This window comes from Delphinapterus leucas, chromosome 1 (genome assembly GCF_059928025.1).
Source record: "Delphinapterus leucas isolate spDelLeu-1000000601 "Yukka" chromosome 1, BTC_Dleu_Yukka2, whole genome shotgun sequence".
In the NCBI taxonomy this organism is placed as follows: domain Eukaryota; kingdom Metazoa; phylum Chordata; class Mammalia; order Artiodactyla; family Monodontidae; genus Delphinapterus; species Delphinapterus leucas.
The window spans coordinates 37,337,536-37,346,119 of NC_143129.1; positions in this window are offsets into that span (position 1 = coordinate 37,337,536).

The window sequence follows — 8,584 nt, forward strand, 5'->3', positions numbered from 1 at the left end:
AACAAATTTGTTACAAAGCAGGGATCCTCAAAAAGATTCATAGCTAATTTCCTATCTGAAACCACGGAAGCAAGAGGCCAGACATATTTAAAGTGCTGAAAGAAAGAAATTGTCCACCAAGAATTCTATATTTGGCCAAAACGGTTTCAAAACTTAGGGAGAAATTAACACATTCCCAGATGAACAAAGGCTGAGGGCATTTGTTTTACAACTTCCTACCACTGCCCTATGACAAATGCTAAATTGAACTTTCAGGTTGAAATGAAAGGACACTAGACAGCAACTCGAAGCTGTATAAAGAAATAGAAATCTCCAGTAAAGATAAATACATGGGCAGATACTAAAGCCAGTATTGCGCTACTGGCTTGTAACTCTACTTTTTATTTCTTACATGATTGAAAAAACAAATGCATAAAATAATCATAAATCCATGTTACTAGGCTCAAAAAGTATAAAGGTGTAATTTGTGACAACAATAATGTAAAGAGGAGGAATGGAACTGTAGAGGAAAAGAGTTGCTGTGTGCTATTGAAGTTGGTTTCAATTCAAATGATATTGTTTGAACTTTAGAAGGGTAAATGTAATCTTCTTGATAACCACAAAGAAAATATCAATAGACTACATGCAAAAAGAAATGAAAAAGGGATCAAGAGTTCACTACAAGAAAATCGGCGAACCACAGAAGAAGTCAGTAATGGAGTAAATAAGTGGCAAAAAATGCATAAGACATACAGAAAACAACCAGGAAACAGACAGAATTAAGTTCTTCCTCATCAGTAATTTTTGAAAAAGTAAGTGGATTAAGCTCTCCAATAAAAAGATAAATATTGGCAGAATGGACTTTAAAAACAACCATAATCCAAGTATATGCTGTCCACAAAAAACTCACTTGATTTCAAGAGACACAAGTTGGTTGAAAGTTAAAGCATAGAATAAAATATCCCATGCAAATAGTAACAAAAAGAAAGAAAGAGAGAGAGAGAAAAAGAAAGGAAGGAAGGAAGGAAGGAAGGAAGGAAGGAAGATAGATCTGGGATGGCTACGTTAATATCACACAAAATAAACTTTAAATCAAAAACTATCACAAGAGGAAAAGGAGGCCACTCTATGTTGATAACAGTTCAATCTATCAAGAAGATATAACAACTATAAACATATATGTACCAAACATCCCCCAAATATGTGAAGCAGACATTGACAGAATTGAAGGAAGAAATAGATAGTTCTAAAATAATAGTTGGAGATCAATACCTTGCTTTCAATAATGGATAACACATCTAGACAGAAGATCAGTAGAGAGGTAGGGGGACTGAATAACACATTTAACCAACTAAACCTAACAGCCATATATAGATCACTCCACTCAACAACAGCAGAATACACATTTTTCTCAAGTACACATGGAACATTCTCCAGGAAAGACCATATGTTACGCCACAATACAAGTACCAATACATTTTTAAGAAACTGAAATCATACAAAGTATCTTCTTTAGCCGCAGTGAAATGAAGATAGAAGTCAATAACAGAACCATTGGTAGCCATTTCCCATCATGCCTGCCACACATGATATAAAGCAATGAAGGGAAAAACATAATTGACCATTTAGAAAAGTGGGAAAGAGGACATGCCATTGACACAGAGTGTGTGCTGTTTCTCGTTGTCAGGGATAGAAATAAATTAGCATTATTTATTCATTAGTGTGTTAATTTCTTGGTCAATCATTGGGCAGCCAGTGTTTCTGCCTGATGGGAAGATTTCCTTTACTCAGTGTTGAGTGGAGACAACCTTGAAAGGGACATTTAAAAGGATTATACTGTGATGGGCTTAGCAGTACCCTTCCTCGTATGCCAGTATTTAGGCTAGGGTATTTCCATGGAGTGTGTACAATCGTAGGCCCCAGGTCACCAGAATTTAGTTGGATTCGTTTTGTTAATACATTCCCTCAGTACTTTGTCTTTTATTTGACTGTTGCATTTACTTCATTCTTTATTATCACTGCGAAACAACTTTGTTTCCTGTTCAGATGCCAAAAAGTGGATATCAATACCTCCTGAGTTTTACACATCACAGATCTGTTTTACATATCAGAGACAGAGACAGTAACTATTTCCAATGACTTTGAGACATGCTTTGAACATGTGATTAACATGTTGAGTGTTGAAATGTGTGTCGAGCTCATTATACTTGCTCTAAAAGGTTTCAAACTGCAAAGATTTAAAAATCTTTATCTTTGAATAGTTTTCCTGTGCTGTCCATTTGTGTCAGACTGTTAATGTGCAGCCTGGCACCTTCAAATAATGTGGCTTGGTAACCAATTATTTACATGTTGTTTTATCCACAGAGAATCTTTCTTTTTAATAAATTTATTTATTTTTGGCTGTGTTGGGTCTTTGTTGCTGCACATGGGCTTTCTCTAGTTGGGGCAAGTGGGCGCTACTCCACATTGTGGTGTGCGGGCTCCTCATTGCTGTGGCTTCTCTCGTTGCGGAGCACGGGCTCTAGGCGCTGGGGTTTCAGTAGTTGTGGCATGCGGGCTTCAGTACTTGTGGCTCATTGGCCCTAGAGCACAGGCTCAGTAGTCGTGGTGCACGGGCTTAGTTGCTCCACGGCATGTGGGATCTTCCCAGACCACGGCCCGAACCCATGTCCCCTGCACTGGCAGGAGGATTCCCAACCACTGTGCCACGAGGGAAGTCCCCACACAGAGAATCTTAAGGTCAAAACATACAACTCGATTAACTACACGTCCTCCTGTTCACATTTCCCTCATCTTTTCTTCATCTTCTGTCTATGTTTCCTTGGCCCTGTTTATATTAAGTGCTTTTGCCATTATATTTGATTGTCTGTATTCCGGTGAGTTACCACAATGCTTTATGAGACACGGTAGGATATAAATGCATTTAAGTAATATATATATATATATATATATATATGTAGTTTGCTTGAGTGCAGTGATTTTTGTTTTCTGTACTGAATTCATTAGCATGGGTCGGTATAAAATTTAGCATAGGTCAATATGTAATTTGTAAACTAATAAGGTCTTAAAAGTGAGGAATTAAGTCTTTTAAATTGAATTATTGTAAAGAGCAGAATAGCATACATAAACAGGTGCCTGAGGAAAACTTGTATTCTAATATGGAACTCTCATGAACACATTTTTTTTTTCTTCTAATGGTATGATAGTAGGCCATTTGATTATTTCTATTTTTATGGCTTTAACTTTAGAACAATGAAATATTCGTAAATTTTAAAAAGTATTTTTCTTTATTTGATGCGGCTGGGATACTGGAGAAATGAAAGGTCAAGCACCTATTGAGGAATCCATACTTGTCTATATATTGTGTACTTTTATTTCAAGAACTGATTTAAAATTCCTAAAAGGATGCTATAATAAGTTATTATGCCATTTTACAGACTGAATTAAGTGAATTTCAGGGAGGTATGAAACTTGCCTAAGGCTATCCAGCTACCAAGCGGTAGGAGTGAGAATTAAATCCAGGTATACCTATGGCCAAATTTTCTGCTCATCTCTTTACATCATCCACTTTTAATAGCCAATGCTATCCTGCTTACAAATATGACTGAGGTTTCCAGACAGTCAACAGTCCTTTTTAATCAGATAGAAAAATTACTGTTGATTCTCTAAAGACATATTCCTTTTCCATTAAGTGACTTTAGTTGTTCAAATAATACTTCCAGACAGTAGTAATCATACAGTTGGAGACTAAGAACAGAACTCAGGGATGTGTCTAGCAGTCAGTAAAGACCAACTGGGCTCACTGATGATATTTACAGTCATTTCCTCTAGACTAACATCATCTTATTAATAAGACCCTAATAAATCACAGTACTGCCCTTGCCTGATTGTTTGTTCTCCCTCTATCACTCTCTCTTTCCCCATATTATTATTATTTTTGGTGAATTAAATTCAGGGATTAGTATTCAGGAGTACTAGTCACAAAAGCAGAGAATCTTAGCTCACACCAAAGGAAGAAAATAGAGAAAAAGTATAAATTATATGAATACACACACATACACACATGCCAACTATATGTTGCACTTCTCCAAAATCTATTCAATATCTGCACATTTACTGTATATTAGCAGTAAGACCAGAAATGAGCGTAACGCTCTGTTTACAAGGCACAGAAAACAGACCCAAACATGGAAATTACTAGCAATGAGAATGGGGAAGAAAGACTACAACAAGGAATGTAGATGATATTTTTGTTTCCTAGCTATGATGCCAAATATTGAACTTTCAACTTGAGACAAGGAGTCCATAAAAAGTTGTATTAGTTTCCTAGAGCTGCCATGACAAAGTACCAGAGACTGAGGAGGTTAAACAACAGAAATTTGCTCAATCACAGGTCTAGAGGCTAGAAATCTGACATAAGGTGTCAGCAGGATTGATTTCTTCTCAAGTATCTCTTCTTGGCTTGTAGATGTCATGTTTTCCTTTTCTCTTCACATGGTCTTCTCTCTGTGCATGTCTGTGTCCTAATATTTTCTTTTTATAAGGACACCAGTCATATTGGATTAGAGCCCACCCATTTGACCTCATTTGACCTCAATTACCTATGTAAGGGCCTTATCTCCAAATACAGTCATATTACAAGGTATTGGGGGTTAAGACTTCCACATATTAACTTGAGCAGGACACAATTCAGCTGATAATAGAAGATAAGAGTAATTTAAGCAAGTAACTATTGTTTACAGTGAGCTGCTTAAGGATATGAATTTACTCAAGAAAAACAAAGAAGAAATTACATAACATTGTACGTTATACAAAGATATTAAATTAATCATCATAACATCCTGTGAGATGGGCATTAAATTAGACTAAGCAAGATGAAGCAACTTATCCAGAATTGTATAGTTGGTACTTTCCAGAATTTAAACCAGGTATTTTCCCAGTTCCATTCTACGTTATATATTCATTTCATTATTTGAAATGAATTTTGAGTCTTCATTTTGCTTAGTTTCTGAAGTTATATGGGGATAGAATGGAGTTGGATATTTCCAGTGACATTCACACATGGGGAAGGAAATTGAGTCCAGAAGCTTCAGCAATGTTTCCATGGAGAACACTAACAACAGAACCAGAAACACCGTTATCCTTTTGGTTCAGTGATCTTTCCTGAAGCACTACAAGAATCAATTTTAAGAAGCCCAGTGTTTTCCAAACTTTCACCAATGGGCTCTGTAGGGTCCTCTAACAGTATCTAAGAGACTAACTAGTTTCACATCCCAAGCCACTTAAGACAAGGAGTTTTGATTGTTCTCTATGAGGAAATCAAGTGACAATCATAGCTAGTGATTTAGGATAGTTTCTTCAGGGCCCAGGCAAAACCTAATACACACAAAACCTAAAAATCATTGTTACTGCATCTTTGACAAGGATTAATCAGGTATCAAAGAGGTCTATAAATTGGGAGAAATTATGATCAAAGAGGAACACAGACCAATTATTTATGACTTTAACTTTGGTTAACCTAATTTTCCTTCTTCTAGACAATTTCCAATTCATCTCCACAAAGAGACCAGAATAATCACCTTCCAATACAAGATTTATTGTGTTGCTTTAATTTAAAGCATACAGTGACTTCTACATTCAGTCTACCAAGTTTTGCCAGGAGAGAAAAGGAGACGTTTTATTTTGTCTTGAATTAGATATGCCACCATACTTGACTTAGCTCATCCCACTGGAAGCACTTTGAGGGCAGATTCTACAGTCTTGTCTTACATCCTCTACGGAATCAAGCCAAGGGAATCACACACAGTTACAGCTGGAAAAACATTTGTTCTGGGTTAATACTTTTACCTTTACCGCCAAGACTTTATCATCAAGACCTATCTTTACAGTCTCTAAACAGGAGACCTTCTTGCCTTCCCTTTTCATATTGACTAGGAAGGTAAAGGGAAGAACTGAGAAGTACCCAAAGTCAGCTAGCAGCCAGCACAGATAAATCATTGGTGGAGATATTGTTTCTTTCAAAAGATATAAACATAAGAGGAAGTCCTAGTGTTTGAAACAACTGTGCATAATAAAATTCCATAAAAACCTAGAACTCCAGATGCAGATCAGTAACATATTGGTTAAATAAGCTGTTATGTTCATGCAATGGACGAGTGTACATACGTTAAGAAGAACGAGATACTCTTTTCTATGAGATTCTCTTTCCACTGAACTCATCAGTGCAGCAAAAACAATGTTACATAATACTTTTTCTTTAACATTATATCAGGCATCCTCATCTTGTCCTGCATTTATTGCCAGTGTTACTAAAGTCTATCACTTACCTCTTTCTCTTTTAGACATATAATTTCTTCTTATTTTGGAAGCATTCATCAATCCCTATTTTACTCTTTCTTTTAAATTACAAATGAATATTGAATTTTATAAAATATCTTTTGGGGGATATTTCAAGTGATTGTATACTTTTGCTCTCCTTTGACCTTGTTATATGGTAAATTATATTTTGTTATTTTATATTATGCTATTTATTATACATTGTATTATGTTTACTAATGACATTTATTATATTATAATTACATTATTTTTAAGGTAGCATTTTGTTTTAGATAGACAAAACAACCAGTGGAATAGGAAGCATCTTAAAATTAGATGCAAGAGCATAAGGGAATTGAGATTAAAATAAAATTCATGTTTTGGATCAGTAGCAAAAATTATTCAACGAAAGTGGGAAAATATGGCTATCATAGAATTACTAAATTCTAGATACAGTAACTAGTTAAAAGTTAAAAAAATAATGAAAGTGTAAAAGTATCAGAAACCTGGGAGACTTGAAATAAATTATGCATGAGGAATACCTTTCTAAGACACAAAGAAAAAAGAATACATTTACTTATATAAGAATTAAAATTTTCCTCATGGCAAAATGCACTACAAAGGTCAGAAAACAAGCCAAAGAAATTGGGAAATATATTTAGAAATGGATATGCCTTCTTTACAACTTTTGAGAGAAGCACATGTTTCTTTTTCCTTTAACCTGTTATGTGGGTATTAATCTATAATGTAAGTGCATGGTTCCTTTCCTTTAACCTGTAATGTGAGATTTAATCTATATGGTAAGTGCATGGTTCTTTTCCTTTCATCTGTAATGTGAGTGTCAACATGGGGCACTGCTTCCAAGCACAGAGTTTGGATGTTCCTGTACTGGTCCCGTCACTGACCACCCACAAAAACTTACAAATGTTGCTTTACTTTCCTGGGGGTTAGAGTCTTAGCTAAGAAATGGAAGCAAAATAGAACCTTCCCCCAGGGATGATAGAAGGTTTAAAGGAGTAAATATGTAAGTGACTTAGCACAGTGCCTTGTACAAGAGAGATCAATATAAGTACTTACCAATTTTTTAAAGAGACAGATGAAAGAAATAAAATGTGGTGATTTCAATCTATTGATATATATTCTTGACATTAAACTACCTTTTCATTCATTGAATGACCTAACTTGCTCATGCTTTTTCTTACTCTAGTGAACTTGGGTAGCTAATAGCATAGTCTAAAATTTTTCCTTTTATAGTTACAAGTAAATTTGACCTGTAAATTTCTTTTTCCTTACAGTCCTAATCTATTTTCAGTATTAGGATTATATAGACTTCATAAGATGAATAAAGGAGCATTCTTCCTTTGCTACTCTCTAGAAGTTTTTTTTGTTAATATTGATGTTATCTGTTTAATAGAAGTTTCATAGAATTCACCTCCCAAATGATCTGGCCGGGTCTGGTATTTTCTTGGTGAAAGATTGTAAACTATTGACTTAATTCCTTTACTGGTGCAAGAACTCCAGCTACAAATTTCCTCTTGTGTCAGTTTTGGTAAACGTTAGGAGCTAGGAAATTGTCCACTTTACAGAAATGTTCAAATTTACTGGCATTTCATATATTCTCTGTTTGCACTCTCTGCTATAACATTGTCCTGATTCTTTCTGTATATTATTTACTTACGTTTTTGTTTTGCTTAATCAAAGTGTGTTTTTTTAAATCTTATCAAAGAATATTCTTTTGACTTACTAAATCACCTCAATTTTATACTTTTTTCTGTTTTATTAAGTTCTGCTCATATATTTATTGTCTATTTTTTCTATGTTCTCAGGGTTTATTGTTTTACTCTTCTGATGGCAATTAAAACTTGGTTATTAATTTTAATAAATGTTTTTACTTATAAATAGTTGAACTTTTTGAAGGTTCCAGCTTAGTTGTACGTACCTAAGAGTCAGCTCCTCCTCATAGTTGCTGGCCTAAGGCTTAGTTCACCCTATAGCAATGTATATATTGACATTTTTTCCCCTCGACTTTGTGTTTTGTTACTTCTCACCTTTCTTTGCAGAGAAGCCCTTTGAAATACCCTTAATTTATTTTACAGCCAATAAGTCTTCAAAATACTGTGTATTTTTTAAGATAAATCAACTTATATAATCAGGCAGGAAATCTGATCTGCCATATTTTTAAAAACAGCATAATTTCACTCTTCTCCACGATTAATCTGCTGTATTACACGACCTTCGAGTTTTTAGCTTTATCAATGACATGTACTTTAAAAATGTTTGAAAGATCCTA